We start from the raw sequence: 17,624 nt of genomic DNA, 5'->3' as shown, positions 1-17,624 counted from the left end.
CAGAAAGGGTTTGTTTTGCTTGTGTTGCACTTACAGACTGCGGGTGAGTTTGCCAGAGGGCTGAATCACTGAAGACTTACTGCAACCAGAGAGAGAGAGAGGTGAGTGCCACCCTGTTACAGACAGGAAAAATGTTTCTCACTCAGTCCTAATATTGAAACCCAGAAGTTTTCTCACTAAAACAAATGTTAAAAAAAGGAAATGATTAGTTAAGTCACCAATGTCTAAGCAGAAATTCCAAACAACATATGCTCGTTATTGAACATATTCCTTATGCTACATATATAGATCCACAATCCAAATTAAAAAAATGCAATTTTAATTTCAACCAGTATTCATTAATATCTCCTTATTATGTTTTTAAATAACTAACATCTTAAAATTATTATCAACGTGTCAGTTGTAAGCATAACTCCATTTACCGTCAACTCAGTCACTGTAGCAGAGTGGTTAAAGAAATATAAACATCCTTTTCACCACTTGAACTGCGGAAAAATAAGGTCACTGACGTAGGCAAAGAAATGGGGATGTGATTAATTTGCACAGAGTAGACTTGATGCTGTGCTCCAACCAAGATATACTTGGCACAGCAACTAAGCACCTTCTGGTATTCTGGCCCCTGACGCAACACAGAGCAGCCTTAGGCTTGCTCCAGCTTGCATTCTGGCTGCTCATGGCTCTATAGCCACCACACCTATTCCAGGGCCAGGTAGGGGGGTCAGCCTAAAGCCATTGTAAAAGCTCTATGCTAGCCAGGGATGTCCGTAGAATGGATAAATTTCTCAAGGGGTGCCATTTCTAGTTTCAGCCCCTTTACATCTCTCCAAGAAATGGGCCCAGTGAATTTCCATTGTTATCTTATTTGATTGCTGTATGTGTGGCTGGGAGAAATGCACCCAGCACACTTAGACATTTTTTTGGCAGCTAACTTTCCCTAAATGATCAAAAATATTTAGGATTGTTTTCTCTGTGTTTGTACATTCAAAGCAATGGCAAGCAGAGGGGTGAATTACAATTCATTCAACACTCCCCCAGCCAAACAGCAAGCCTCACAGCAAGCGGGTACATGTTGTTTGTGTTAGGAGCACTGGATGGGGTACAGGGTTGGAGGCAATGATGTTTAGTGTGTCTACAGCTGGCATGGTTAGAATGGCAATTGATTCCTGGAGCAGAGGGAATGGCAGGGCAAGAGAGGGGAGCTGGCAGTCAAAAGCAATATGATTAGGATTGGAGAGAGGGGAAAAAGTAAGTTACAACAGAGAAACCTTGATGGAAAGAGGGATAGGTATGATGATAAAGTGGTATTCTCCCCTTGTTCTGTGTCTGTATGTTGCCTAGCAGAATGGGGTCCCAGTCCATGACTGGGGTTCCTTACAATAATACAAAATAGCTATGAGATAGACAATGGCAACATCCAATTCCTTTCCCTACACAAATACTACTGCTGTTATCCAGTGTCAGTTTCACTTTTGCTTTAATTGCCTCTTAGGGTCCTGTGCCATAAACATTGTCTTTTTAAACAAACAAGCTAAAACACAGCAGGCAGAGCATGCATTGCTTACATGGGCAATTTCATTGTTTTAGTGCAATGAATGACAGAGCCAGCAGGGCTCCCTGTTGCACTATTCACTGGGAATGTTTTGTATAGCTTACAGAATAGGGCCTTGCAGGTGCTTCCCTTTCCTTCTCCCCCTCCCCACCAATGGACTGGGCCCTATAAGCCCAAGGGCTCTGCAAGAGATGAAAAAGGCATTAAGATAGAAAGACAACTATGTAATGCAGTAGAATAGTATCAGTATTAATGGTTGTAAATACAAAGCTAGTCACCAGCATGACTACCTCCTACAGAAAAAAACAATAATAGAACTAACTAGAATTCACTTTAAAAGGAAAACTCCTCAAAGTTCAGAATTGCATAAAAATCGTTGAAGGTAAAAGGAAGAAAAGAGAGAGTGTTATCCAGAGCATTGTGATATCGCAGCTTTCTGGAATATGCACCAGGCAGACAAATGCTAACATACTAGTGAAAAATGCATATCAAAAGAATCAATGGGGCAATTCACAACCACTCAGTATAGAGCAGCTCAGCTGGGGAAGAAACACCTCTGCAAAACATTAGCATCTCATCTCAAAGGAAGGAGCACATATAACAGAACAAATTAAAACAAAAAGAAGCAAAGGAAAGGCATGGATCCCTGGGGCCCAGCTGAGCTATATTTGCATACCTGCCCACATCTTAAATTTACATTTATTCACATAATTTTACACAAAGTTCTGCCTCCTTCTGCATGTGACTTAATACTGCTCTGCATCTCCCCAGCACATACTTTAATTCTGTCCTCCCAACACACTATTTAAAGGCCCAATTCTGCAGCTGCCCGTTGCCCTGCTCTCTGTGCTAGGGCCTGGAGATGTTCCCCCTAGGGATGGGGCCTCTGTTGGAAAAAGCCATGATTCAGCAATTTAATTGTGGCTCTTATTTAAGGAAAGAAAATGTAAAAGGAAGCATCTTAATTTTTTACTTTTCTTGCCCTGGAAAATAAGGTATTAACTGTTCATGTCTAACAATTACAACTATAGAAAAGTCAGTGGCCCTTTCTTTTTCAACTTTCATCTCCTTTCTGTGTGTATTCTATGTCTGATGTGACAAAAACAAGATTGTTATGCCATATAGGAGCACCAGTCATGGATCAAGGCCCACTGTGCCAGGTGCTGTATATACACACACACACACACACACACACACACTGTCAGGTGCTGTGTGTACATGTAAACAGCCCCCCCCCCCCAAAAAAAAAGATGGTTCATGCCCCAAGAAGTTTACAACCTAAGTATAAGACAAGAGTCAACAGATAGATACAGACAGACAAATGGGGGAACACAAGGAAACAAACAATATTGGTTAGCACGACAATGGTTTCAGCACACCAGTAGCTTAACCATTGTTTTTATTGTTTTTTTAAAAGGCATCATGGCAAAGGAAAGCTTTACGGGAGGATCTGAAGGAGAAAAATAAGATAGCTTTGTGGCTGTTTACAGAGAACTCTCCTCCCAAGATTTGTCAAGAACAAATCGTGTCAAACCAAACTCACAGCTTTCTTTGACAAGGTAACAAGCCTTGTGGATGGGGGGAAGCAGTAGATGTGGTAATATTGACTTTAGTAAGGCTTTAATACTGTCTCACATGACATTCTCATAAACGAACTAGGGAAATACAACCTAGATGGAACTACTAGAAGATGGTGCATAACTGGTTGGAAAATCGTTCCCATAGAGTAGTTATCAGTAGTTCAGTCATGCTGGAAGGGCATAATGAGTGGGGTCCCACAGGGATCAGTTCTGTGTCTGGTTCTGTTCAATATCTTCATCAATGATTTAGATAATGGCATAGAGAGTACACTTATAAAGTTTGCAGATGATACCAAGCTGGGAGGGGTTGCAAGTGCTTTGGAGGATAGGATTACAATTCAAAATGACCTGGACAAACTGGAGAAATGGTCTGAAATAAATAGGATGAAATTCAATAAGGACAAATGCAAAGTACTCCACTTTGGAAGGAACAATCAGTTGCACACATACAAAATGGGAAATGACTATCTAAGAAGGAGTACTGTGGAAAGGGATCTGGGGGTCATAGTGGATCACAAGCTAAATATGAGTCGAGTGTAATACTGTTGCAAAAAAAGCAAACATCATTCTGGATGTATTAGCAGGAGTATTGTAAGCAAGACAAGAGAAGTAATTCTTCTGCTCTACTCTGTGCTGATTAGGCCTCAGCTGGAGTCTTGTGTCCAGTTCTGGGTGCCACATTTCAGGAAAGATGTGGACAAATTGGAGAAAGTCCAGAGAAGGGCAACAAAAATGATTAAAGGTCTAGAAAACATGACCTCTGAGGGAAGATTACAAAAATTGAGTTTGTTTAGTCTGGAGAAGAGAAGACTGAGTGGGGGCATGATAACAGTTTTCATGTACATAAAAGGTTGTTACAAGGAGGAGGGGGAAAAATTGTTCTTAACTTCTGAGGATAGGACAAGAAGCAATGGGCTTAAATTGCAGCAAGGGAGGTTTAGGTTGGACATTAGGAAAAACTTCCTAATTATCAAGGTGGTTAAGCACTGGAATAAATTGCCTAGGGAGGTGGTGGAATCTCCATCACTGGGGATTTTTAAGAGCAGGTTGGACAAACACCTGTCAGGGATGGTCTAGACAATACTTAGTCCTGCCTTGAGTGCAGGGGACTGGACTAGATGACCTCTCGAGGTACCTTCCAGTTCTATGTTTCTATGATTCTAAGTGTGAGGGACAGATAGGAAGAAAGCATGAAGGTGCTTGCTTCAAAATTTAACACGTAGGAGATCAAGGCTGGCATCATTGGCAGAAGCAGGCAATGGCATCTCAATAGCTTATGAGAAGGGATAGATCGGGTGGAAACTGGCCATGTAGGGCTTTGAAAGTGAAGACAAATAGCTTATGTTTGATGCAACAAAGAAGGGGGAGCTACTGGAGGGATGCAAAGAGGGGGATGCCATGGTCAAACTGACAAGCTACGTAAATGATCCTTGCAACAATATTCTGCAGGGATATGAGTGGGGCAAGATTACATTTGTCAAGGCCAGAGAAGAGGATGCTGTAGTAGTAACTGAGAAGATGGGAAGCTGAATGAGAGGGTGGTTTGTTTTTGTTTTTTAAACTATTTATTTTTTTTACTCTGGTATAGAGTGCTGGATTCTATTCTGTTCTATTCCATTCTGTTAACAATGATTAAGTATGTTTTGATTATAGAATCATTATTGCTGGCACTGATATATGAAATGGAAAAAGCCTACCTCATCTCTCAGGTTCAAGGTAGAGCTTCAGCAGTGCCAGCCCCAGGGTTTAAAAATAATTAGTCAATCCCCCTAAGTCATAAGATTGGCTTCAAAATCATATTCTAAAAATAATAATTTTAGGATTCTTTTAATTTTACTTCTGTTTTTTCAGCTTTAGGGGTCATATTTTCAAGCTTTTCTTGAGACCCACAAAGGCTAGATACTTTGTTTTTTAATGATAGCTGAGATTTTGCTCTTAATAACATGACTCCAGAAGCTGGGTCTTTTAGAAAAATCATCAAATATAAAAAGATTCAATATTATGAGCATTGGCAACACTGGAATTTGCAGTTAAGAAAAAACTCATCTCTTTCCTTAGAGTAAATTGATCATTAGGAGATACACATGGATGTCCGACAATACGAAAGCAATTACTCGTGCTTAAAACTGAGCACATGCATAAGTGTTTGTATGAACAGAGCTTTAGAAAGCAAAAAGAAAAATGAATGTGAATTACGATGTAGAAGAAAACAAATTATCATATCCTAATGCCACTATATAAATCCATGGTGTGCCCACATCTTGAATACTAAGTCCAGTTCTGGTTGTCCCATCTTAAAAAGGATATAGTGGAACTGGAAAAGGTTCAGAGAAGGGCAGCAGAGATGATCAAGGGCACGGAATGGCTTCTATATAAGGTGAGACTAAAAAGATTAGGGCTGCTCACCTTAGAAAAGAGGTGACTAAGGAGGAGATATGATAGAGGTCTATAAAATCATGAATGATGTGGAAAAAAGAATGGAAAAGTGTTATTTATCCTTTCCCAAAACACAAAAACCAAGGGTCACCCAATGAAATTAATAGGCTGTAGCTTTAATATAAACAAGAGGAAGTACTTTTCCACACAACATACAAGTAACCTGTGGAACTCATTGCCATGGGATGTTGTGAAGGCCAAAAGTATAACTGGGTTTAAAAAAGAACTAGATAAGCTCATGGAGGATAGGTCCATCAATGGCTATTAATCAAGCTGGCCAGGGATGCAACCTCATGCATGGAGTGACCCTAAACATCTGACTGCCAGAAGCCAGGATGGGGTGGATCACTCCATCTGCTCTGTTATGTACTCTCCTACTGAAGTTGTGGTAGTGGCCACTGTTGGAGACAGGATTTGGGTTAGATATACCACTGGTCTAACCCAGTATGGCAGTCCTTATGGTCTTATTTTCCTATTTAAACATTAACATGCACACTAACTAGTCTTTTTAATGTATTTGTGTGTGCATTTGACTTTGCTTTGGAGTGATTACATATAGTTCCTTGCAGAGATGGATTGTTTAGAATTAATTGAAATATTATATTACTGATTTTTTGAAGACCTTTACTAACCTGTCTGAAAGTAATGGTTGGTTGAGCTTCCATTATGTATATTACTAATCTGAAGCAATGCGATGATTTTTTTTTTTTTTTTTTGCAAAGATAATTGTTAAGTTGTCATGTAGAGAGTTTCTCTAAATGGCTTCCTGGCATTTTAAAGGACAAAAGAAACTTCACATAAGTAACAGGTTATTAGAAATGGATTGATGTTTAATTATTCACAGCATCAGAAATGGAAATTTAGTTCACAATGGAATTCTTCAGAAAACTATAGCTACATTATTTACATAAAGTAACATCTGAAATTTGCTGTTGGCCATGTTGCCCCTTTATAATCCCTTATGTAAGTATTACAGCAGTAGCTTTTTGAAGGATTCCATTAGGATTTGAATTGTGTTCATTCTGATGCTGCGAGTAATTGGGCAAAATTCAATATAATGAATTGTTTCTTTTGGCCCCTTAAATATCAAAGATCCTTCCTAAGGGGATATGTGCTTGACATCTTTCCAGTAATCTTTTTCTGTTTCATTCTCTAATGCTGTTTGCATGACATTGGCATTCAATTAATACTCTAATTAGGAGCTAATCTGTTTTTTTAAACCTATATTTTCCTTTGGAGAGCACAGCAGAATGATGGGATTTTTATAATGATAAAAGATACTTTTTCTGTCTTGGAATGCAAATCTCTTCTGAAATGAAACGTACAAGGAGGACTGTGTTCCATTCTGCTCCCAAATAAATGCTTTTCTTAGCAGCAGTAAGACAAAAATCATCTCTGCTGTAATGGCATCTGCATCAGTGGAGCTATGCCATGGATGATCTTGACCCCATAATTGCACTGACGTACTGCATTGGAACCCAATCCAGCTCCCTTTGAAATCAAAGGGAGTCTTTCCATTGACATTAAACAGGAATGGAATTCCTATGATTTCTTTAATTGTGATTTCACATTACAATAACATTGCTGGATGGCTAGTAGTTAGTCTCATAAAAGTACTAATGTTGTTCTAATTATTTAATTACAATTAATTTTTAACAAAGTTCAGGTAAAATACCAAAAGTCCATATAAAAAGGTGTTACAATGAAAAATCACATGATGCTGTCCAATAAATATCACTTTATCTGTATCCTAACAACTTCCCTCTTCACACAAATAAGAGTTGAAGTATTTTCATAGTATTCATGGAATCATATGGGGCATACCAGTTGCATAACAGGGAAAGTCCTGATGGACAATGACCTGGCCTCAGTTAGACACAGTTTTGTCACCTCCTGGCTGGACAACAGCAATGCAATACACCTGGGGATGAAGACATCAGCACTTATGAAATGCCAACTAGTACAGAAAACTTCAGTGCATCTCCTCACCAACACTGGCTACCATGAGCATATCAAACCTGTCCTCCAACCTCTACATTCACTTCCCATAGAATAGCGAGGCAAGCTCAAGGTCTTGGTCCTTATCTTCAAGTGCTCTGTCTAAAAGATTGTGTAAGGCTCCAGGCTGAAGACCACAGCTGACAATTTGCCCCTCAGGCACAAAGGGTTCACTTCTCTGTGCGGGAGAGAATTTTGTTGGGGTCTAGTCTGAGGCTGTGGAATAACTCCCATGGGAACCAAGGAACAGCACAAATGTCACTGCCTTCTATTCCAAGTGCAAGTCACACTTCTTCAACCTGCTTTCTCTATCATAAACACAAAGCAGTATCTACATAACCCCCACCTCCCAAAAAAATCCTCTACATCTAATAAAACCCTACAGAGCACACATAGTTTGCCTCCTCTGGAAAGGCTGAGAGAGAAAGTGAACTACATGCAACAGATGTTAGTTACATTGCTTAATGCACTACTGGAATGCACTCAGATACTACAGGATGAAGGCAGTGCAAAAACCTATGCAGAACAGAACAGACTAGAATAGGTGCCTCAAGTTAGGTACCCAAAATCAGTGGCTAGTTTTAACAAATTTGGCCTATGTGACTGGCCCAAATTTACACAATAATCCATTGGCAGAGTTGGGAACAACTCATGTCTCTCAATTCCTATGCTCAAACCACTAGAAAACATTGCTTTCCTGCAACATCAACTGACTAGTTTTTGTTATTTGTGGATGCTGTTACAGTTTGGTGGGAAGAGGCTCACTCAAGTCATATGTATGGTACATGTAGGGCTATTATGTTATCTGTTTCTTTTACTGATTATTAGATATAATTAAAGTTAGTTCTAACTTTTCCACAGCTATTTTTCTTAGGTTTAGGATTTTTCTGGCAGTACACACAAAACCTCTGCTAATGAAAGCAAATGTCTACATGGAATGCTAAACTTTAAGAGGCAGAAGAATTTAAAATAAAAATAATTCCCTAATTAGAAAAATATAATTTCACTTGGCCTGCCCCAGGTCTTGGCAGACAGCATCCAGCTGATATGTATATACAAAACCAATGATACCAGTCTTTTAGTTTCAGGAAAGGGCTAACTCTTAATCCTCTGAAGATAAATCTGAGAGCACTTAGCTGCTTAGTGAGAGCAAGTTCCTATTTCTCCCTGAAAGCCTGCTCTCCTTCCCTCCCACCCCTGCATCCTGAGCAGGTATGAGAAGCTAGAAGTCTGTCCTTTCCCTCTCCCCCCCCCCCCGACTTCAGAACCAGGGAGGGTTGAAGGAGCAGGAGCAGCTGAATGAGCCAGCATGACAAGTGGAAATGGATGGGAGAGGGCAGCGGAGGAACCAGGAAAGGGAAGGCAGCTGGGACAGCCTGAGGAAGGTGGGAAGTTTTTGATGAAGTGAATGTGGGGAGTGAGTTAGAGATCCTGGAGTGTGTCCTCCATCATTATGCCCTGGCTTTGCATTAGTTTCCATCCTTCTGCCCAGCTCCCTTCTTAGCCTTGCCCCTCTATACTGCTCCTGGTGCCGTTTCCCCATTCTGTAAAGGGACCGCTCAGTGCACAAGAAACCCACTTTACTTGCAGAACTGCAGGCCGGAAACCTGCTGCTTTATCCAACTACATGCAAACAGAGAAAGAGAGAGAAAACATACACTAAACAAGAAGGGAGGGATGGACCATGATTCCAACCCATAATACTGTCAGTAACACAACTAACCACTGGATGACAACTTTACTACATTGCCTCCCACTTCATTCAGTGCCACTCATTCAAACCTCAAGACCATTCCCAGCCTGTGTGTGATGGATTTGATAAACAGGACGGAGACTACAACTTCCATCAGCCTTCTCCCCACTACATATTCCCCTACTTGCTGGCCAGGTAAGGTCCTGCACCTGGCCAGCCTTGGTTCGAAAGCAGTGGCTGCCTGGCTAGCCAGGAGCTGCAGGAAGCTGGATGAGAGAGGAATCCCCGGGAAATATACGTAGAGTCACGTGTGGAACAGTGCAGAGGGAACCCAATGAGAGAGACACCACTAAGTGATCCTGACCTGGAAACCTGCAAGCTCCTGTTTGCTTGAATAGAGACTGGACTGCAGAAGGTTCCCCAGACATTAGACTTGAGAACCCTGACTCACTTGGGCTGCCCCAGGGATCCAAATAGAAATTGCTATTGCTCATTTTGAACTGTAATTGAAGGGAATCTGCAACCTTTCCCTTTCCTGTCAGGCCTAGTAAAATACCCTCTCCCATAACCATGTGTCTGACAGGTTATTGGGACCCACCAGGGTTAGTTCTACAAGGCCTAGCTGTTGAAGCAGCTACAGTGCTCAGAAGTTGTGGTACACCTGGCATGCTACTGGTACCTGTAGGGATTTGGTGTATCCCGGCCATGAGTTCCTGTAATAATTACACTTGTCACCATGGCACTGGAGCAGACACTGCTGCCTCCTTCTCCTCCCAGCTGCTTCACACTAGATAAGACAGAAAGAGCAGAGAAAGTAGAGGAAAAGAGACCACCTGGTTGCTTGCAGTTCCTCTGCCAGTACAGCTCCAAGTGCCCTGGAGGAGAAACTATCCGTGCAGCACTTCTGGATGTGTGAGAGGTATGAGGGGGCTGCCAAATGTGGCAGTGTCAAGAGAAGTATCACACATGATAGCCCTGGACATGTCACTAGCTATGTAGTTCCAATTCCCAGCTTCTGACGTGTCCCACCTGTTTCCTCTGCAGTCTCCAAGAAGAGATTTTTTTCAAAGGCACAAACGAGCGTTAGAAACCAACCCCCTTTTGACTTCTGATTCTTTGGGGAATATCTTATTGGAGAGGTGAGTCTTGCAGAGTCATCTGAAGATGGCAAAGGTAGGTCTCTTCTTGATCACCTAGAAGACCAACTACTGGGAAGATTTCCACTGGCATATGTATGTGAATTCCACACTATTACTCATGCTAACAATAATCTCTTTACTTCAGATTTTTGTGCTTTTACTGGTGCTAGATTTAAAGTCCTGGAGTGGGAAATTTATCCAAAGGATGAGTACAGCATGGTCACCATTAGCATGGACTTTGTTGTACTGCCCTACCTATGCTCCTTATACCTGAACTGAAGAAGAAACTACAGGGATAAGAAAGTAATTCAGCCTTCATGTGTATCCTATCTTTGGTCTTTCCTAAAACTGGCTAGTAGTGCTAATTGTAACGATGTTTTTTGGTAACGGACTAAGAGCATTCACTGATTTCATAGAGGCCACTGAACAGCCATTGGATGATAATGACCTACAGTCAATAACCACCTAGGCTGGATTCAAATCAGTGACCTAGAAGTCTAGAAACAGTTATTTTTAGTCACTTCATCTACAGTCTCCTTCAAGGCTGTTACTTTTCCTCAGAGAAACTTGCCTGTGTAATGCTAAAGAAGCAAAGGTGATCCCCAGTTACATGTTACCAGAGCAGCATGTGATGTGAAGTCTGCTATTATGTAGAGTGACAAAAGGATATTTGTGGTCTTGGGGCTGCCAATACAGGCAAAGATCTAGTGGCACATTCCCAAACTGAGTGTGCAGGGAAAATCATTAAGGCTGGAGAAGTGGAGAGCAATTGAAAAGTAGTGAGGAAGAACTGAAGAGCAAAGGAGGAGAATAGCAGATTATGGAAGAGATTAGAGGGTGAAAAAAAGGAGGCGACGAGGGGCAAACTGGAAGGTAGAGCTGTGACAAAAGAAGCCATATTAATTCTGGCAAGCCCAAAGTTTTGTTATTAGCTCATTTGTCTTTCACACTACAAAAGCCTAATCATCACCATCTTAAATCATATGACACAAACCACGACTATCTAGTAGTGCACCAGTTGCTTTTTCTACACAGTAGCACATTCAAAGAACAATTTGTACACGATTATCACTCTTGTGAACTTCTCATTATCGATCCCCAAGCAAAAGCTGGAACTGCTCTAGCCATTGTTTATTGACCACCTAACCTCAGCCCTACTTCTATCACTGAACTTACTGATTTTGTAATTTTACTGCTAATGAAATCTGACCACATTTTAGCTGTAGGAGGATTTTAGTGTCTGTAGTGATGTTGCAAGGTTGGTGCTAGAGATTCCAATTATGTTACACCACTTCCAGCAGCAAATTCATTTTCTGCTCATGTAGAGGGACATACTCTGAACCTAGTTTGCCCACAATATTCACTTTGAATTGAAGAAACTAATTTTTTTTCTGATAATGCCTCTCTCTCTCTCTGTCTCTCTCTCTCTCTGCATCTTAGACCTATCACGTTATTATCTGAGGTCCTGGTTTAGGAAAATACTTAAGCATGTGTTTAAGTCTGTCTGTCTGTGTTCAGGAAAGCACTTAGGAACATGCTTAACTTTAAATACATGCTTAAGGGATTTCCTGAATTGAGGCATATGATCTTCTCAGCTGTATTAGATCAAAATAATGAAGCCCTAGTGGATCATATGGAGTCTACAGCCATGGAAGGGAAGAGAGAAGGAGATTTTGCATGGTTTAAATGCATAATCATGTTAAGGGGAGAGGTAAGGTTGGAAATTTCTTTTTTTCCCCCTCCCTTAATTTTAAAAAAATATTTCTATCCTGAATAATAATAATAATAGTGTCAAATTGTGGTGGAAATGCTTCCTCAAAAAGGAAAGTCTTGCTGTGTGCCTGAAAGGTGGTCAGCTGCGGAGTTAGTCTGACTTCCTACAGGAGCTTGTTCCACAACCTGGCGTCATCAAACTGACAGTACTTTTTCTCCAGTTCTCACATTCTTCATGCTGGGCTTTGTCAACTGTCTTGTCCCAAAGGAGGGCAACTATCTTGGCAGGTCATGGAGGTAAATACAGTCATTGATGTTGCTGGGTCCTGGTCCATTGATGGCTTTGTAGAGCAAGACTAAGGCCTAAGGCTCATTGCCAAAGCACACCTCTTTGTTCAACATCAAATCTCTTAAAAATATGATGATAAGGACTACATAGGACTCATAGTCAGGTCACCTAAACTAAATCATACTACTAATATTCAGAAACACTGTCTGCTTGCTATTAAAATATTCATCAGAACAAAAGATGGGCCCAAGGTGTGTGATTAGGAACTGGATCCAAATTTTGAATTCCTTAAAGTTTGTGTGTACTTACAGCTGGGGATTTGTTTGTCCCATTATAGAACCAGAGATCAGCAGAGAAATGTGGATCCAGATTCTGAGCCACTCTCCCTCTCCAAGGTCTTTGTATGGCAGTGTTTTAATTTGGGACCCAAATGAGAGCCAAATGTAGAGTATAGCTAGACTGATCATTTCTATTATCCTGCAAACACTGACAAATTTAATACAATACATAAAAATAAAGATCCTTTATACGGTGTATCACAGAAGATTCGAGAGAGGAACAGAAAGAAAGAATACATAGAGGGGAAAAAACATTTTCACAGACTGGAGTCCTTCCATACAAATAAACCACTCAGCACAAAAAGCCCCAGATTGTGATCAGAGCCTCTGGGTGAAATTACAATACAAATAATAAAGAATAATTAATGCCTTAATCTCTCCTTGACTGGATTGTCCTGGTTTGCCACACAGAATACCAAGCTCCCTGTGATGGGGGTATCCATGCCATACAGGATTGGAAGGGGTTAAGTTGGCCAGGCTAGCCAATCAACTCCCCAGGCTGCACCTGGAAGAGGAGCTGGGGAGCAGGGAACTAACTGAATGCATGCAGGCTCACCTGTGTGAGAACACCGCGGGCCTATGAAGCCAAGAAGCTGGCTAGACAAGAGTTTGCAGGAAGACAGGGAAGCAGGTTATAGCCACTCCCTGGGTGGAGGAAGTTGGAGGAGAAAGAGAAAGAAACCTTGGCCTGGAACCAGGTGTAGAGGGCAGGCCTGGTGGGGGTGGCTTGCGGGGGCTATAGCCACCCCAAATTTTGCCTTCGCTACCCCCCATACAAAGGTTATGCAGAAGTAAGAGTAGCATGGTATGGTATTGCCACCCTTACTTCTCCACTCCTGCTCGTGGCAGTGCTGCCTTCAGAACTGGGCAGTTGGAGAGTGGCAGCTGCTGACCAGTGCCCAGCTCTGAAGGCAAAGCAGAGAGAGTGGTGGCTGCTGGCTGGGCATTCAGCTTTGAAGGCAGTGCTGCTGCCAGCAGCAATGGAGAAGACAGTGAGAGGAAGCAAACCAAACCCAGTTCTGCTGAGAAAGTACTGAGGGAGCCTGGGGAGTAGCTGTGCTGTGAGCCCCACCTACCAAGCAGAAGCAGGAAGTTTGCAGCCACGCTCAGGGCTGCAAAACTTTCTGGTGCCTGGAGGCTGGGTGGCATTTCTCCTCCGTTCACAGCATCAGCATCTAGGTATGTGGGTTCTTGGGTTGCAGCCTGTTGGCTGACTCACACAGAGGCACCTGGCTCAGGGATTTGCGGAGCACTTCGGGGCAGACAGATTGACAGGGGATGTATTGGGGTCCTCATGGTAAAACATACACACACACACACACAGCTGTACTGCTAAGCTACCCTCCAGCTCCTTGGCAGTTCAGCCATGACTGTGGAGTTTGTGCTTTTCCCCCGCTCCATGTCACCAAAGGGCAGAGATGGAGAGTGATGCTGGGCAAGTGTTTGGCAAGCTAAGCTCTGCCTGAGGCCGCAGCATCCTCCCTCTGCAGTCTCCTGGCTACCTCTCCAAATGTATTAAAGATATTGTTAAAAATAAGTAAGTATGTGTGCCCACAAGATGTATAATTCAGCCCCCCCCCCTCAATTTTCTGTGTAGCCCACCTCATCCCCACACTGGAAAGAGGCTGGCACTGCCACTGGGAAGTGGCAAGGGTGAGGGAGACAGGATGCTAGAACAATTTGTATAGTGCGGGGGTGCTGAGAGTCATTGAACCAATACTATAAACCTTGTAAATGATGGAAACCATTACAAGCCAGGGGGTGCGGCAGAGGCTGAGTTCTTGTTGAGTTAAGACCCTGCATAGCAAGGATACAAAGTAGAGTATATTTCAGGTTAAAATTTAAGACTAATCTTTCACAGATTCCAGCTTACTGCAGTTCCAGTCAAGAATTGTGGCTCTATGCCAGACTGTTTCCCTCAAGCTTTATCTTTCTAGGAGGCTAGCTCTTTGCTTTTGCTGAATTCTCATTTAAACAACATTTTTTGCATTCTGTGGTATGTCTTCAAAACACATTTTTCTTTTTCACAGGTGGGCTGGTTTTTGTTTTGGGCCTTTTTAAGAATATAGGGATTGCCTTGCATTATCAGACCAGGGGTCCATCTCTTCCAGGATCCTCTCTCCAACAGTAGCCAGCACCAGATGCTTTTGAGAAAGGTCCAACAAACCCCACAATATGCAGATGTGAGGTAATTTATTCTGATGATTTTTTCCACCTTAACCCGTAGCAGTTTAATGACTACTGAAATAAAAACTGAAAATATTGTAGCAATATAATCTAGGCCTAATCAAGTTATACTACATTTGCTTCTCAACAGTTTGCATAATTCTAGTTGTCTTTCTTAAGTGAAGCATATATGGCTCTACTTCCTTACTTGCTTGCTTTTTTTCTGTAATGTGCATGGCATATAAACAGAGAAATTAAATAAAAAATATAAACACTTGCTGGAAGGATGTGATGTCACCAGGACCAGCTCCAAGCACCAGCCCAGCAAGCAGGTGCTTGGGGCGGCTAATGGAGAGAGGCGGCAGGTCCGGCTCTTCAGCGGCGAATCCCTCACTCCCTCTTGGAGCGAAGGACCAGCTGCCAAATTGCCGCTGAAGAGTGAAGCGGCGGCGGCAGAGCTGATCACGGCTTTTTTTTTTTTTTTTTTTTTTTGCTGCTTGGGGTGGCAAAAACCCTGGAGCCGGGCCTGGATGTCACACTAACTTATTTCTTAGAATTCAGAATGATAACGCACAAAACCTCCAAAACACACAGAGAAAACAGGCTGCTTCCTAAGACACAACTCACCTCACCTGTCTGTCTGCTGACTGCCTCTGCTTGCATGCTTTCCTGCAGAGCCCCCTAGCCTGCAAGCAGGACCAAGAACCCCCTGATCATTTAAAGTGATAGCTCTAACATTTTAATACAGTTTTCCATACACCATATTAGCAAAGCAAATATATGGAAGAAGTCTGGCCCAGATCCTCAATGGCTACTTAGGCTCCTAACTTCCATGGAAATCAAAGCCTAAATACCTTTGAAGATCTGGGCCTCTCTTGTCCTTAAATTAAAGGGATCAAATGTTGTTTTGGCATATGCTTCACATGGACTGCCAAAGGCTTCGGACAAGGATTACATAAATCTATTCTTAGCAACATGTATGGAATTATGGATGTTGAAGGTTCTATTTCATAAATTAAGAGCCTAGGATAATTTCAGCTGCTGGAGTTGAATATGAGCTCTTGTCATCTTTCAGCAATAGCAAAATTGAGTATAGTTGAACTCTCGTGTTTATCGAACTGTGTTTATGGGGAATTTGCAGATATAGCAAATGTTTTTTTCAGATTATTGACACCTTTCAATTTATGTTAGCCACATGAAATAGTCTTAGTAAGAAAGTATTCTAAATATATTAAAATTTGGGAAAAAACAAAAACAAACCCTAAGTCCCTTTTTAAAAAAATCAAAGGAAGTTTTATATTATAATTTATGGACCAGGGTGGAGTGACCAGAGATGAAGTTGGACCTTAATATTTAAATAACACTTAAGAGTTAAGACAGAAAAAGCTTGTGGATTCCAAGTTCAGGTTCTTGTGCTTTGGCACAGTAGCGCAAATAGTATCATCACACATTTTTCTGAAAGCAAAACATTACTTAGGGCTCAATTTTGCAAGCCTTTCCTCATGCAATTTTTACTCTGTGAGTGGTCGACGTTTATCTAAGTACCCTCGTTGTCTTCAATATGACAACTTGTGTGTTTGCAGAATCGAGCCACAAGCTGTACCAATTTGACTTAAAGAAGCAATGACAGATGTAAATGGCTTTCCTTCCTTTTCTTTAGTTGAAGTAAGCACCTTTAGCTAAACAATAGTGGAAGGCTATGTGGTACAGGAGCTAGGGCATTCAGGAGGTCTGGATTCTATTTTTGGGTTTGCCATGGACTCACTGTTTGATCTTTGCCAAATTACTTAGGCCCAAATATTTTTGGGGAAGACTTTGAAAGATGCACAGAGCAATTACACACTCCATTTTCATTGACATTCAATGGAAATTGAATGACTAATTGCCCTCTGTGCCTTTGAAAGTCTCCCCTGAAGTGCCTAAACTTAGGTAAGTTGCCTGAATTTCAGAGGTACTTGAGCACCCACTGCTTCAACGCTAGCACCTCTCAAAATATCAAGCCACTCAGGCCAAGAATTTCCAAAGAGGTTGCCTAAAAGTAAGTTCCTTAATCCATATTGAGGTTCCTAAATAAGTGGCCAGATATTCAAGAGTGCTGAGCACCCAGCAGCTCCCATGGAAGTCAATGGGACTACTTATGTGAGTAAAGTTACTCATGTGTGTAAGTGTTTGTAGGATCAGGTCCCCTATAACAGTGGCAGCTCCAGGCACCAGAGCTCCAAGCGCATGCCTGGGACGGCAAGCTGCGGGGGGGCACCCTGCCTGTTCCTGCGAGGGCGGCAGCCTTCGGTGGTGCACCTGCGGGAGGTCCACCGGTCTCGCAGATTCGGCGGCAATTTGACGGCGGGTACCCTGAAGCCGTGGGACTGGCAGACCTCCTGCAGGTATGCCGCTGAAAGCAGCCTGACTGCCGTGCTTGGGACAGCAAAATACATAGAGCCGCCATTGCCCTATAAGTAGCCCTTTAAACAGGATACTTTTTAATTTTTATACATCACCATTTAACTAGAACAACTTAAATATGAATAAAGGTATAGATACCTTCTTGAGATAGCTGATCTGTTTATGGTTTGTACTTATTCCTCTGCTTGTTTACCATTCCATGAGAGGCAGAGATGTCTTTGGCTGGTCACCATGATATTTTCAATTAAATGCTTTTTTCCCTGACAATCTTTTCCCCCCCCCTCTAGTGCTTCTTTTTTATTACTGGCCTGAGCTTTCTT

This window comes from Gopherus flavomarginatus, chromosome 4, assembly GCF_025201925.1.
Source record: "Gopherus flavomarginatus isolate rGopFla2 chromosome 4, rGopFla2.mat.asm, whole genome shotgun sequence".
Classification (NCBI taxonomy): Eukaryota; Metazoa; Chordata; order Testudines; family Testudinidae; genus Gopherus; species Gopherus flavomarginatus.
The sequence above is the reverse complement of the archived record's forward strand: the minus strand, read 5'-3'. Positions refer to the sequence as shown.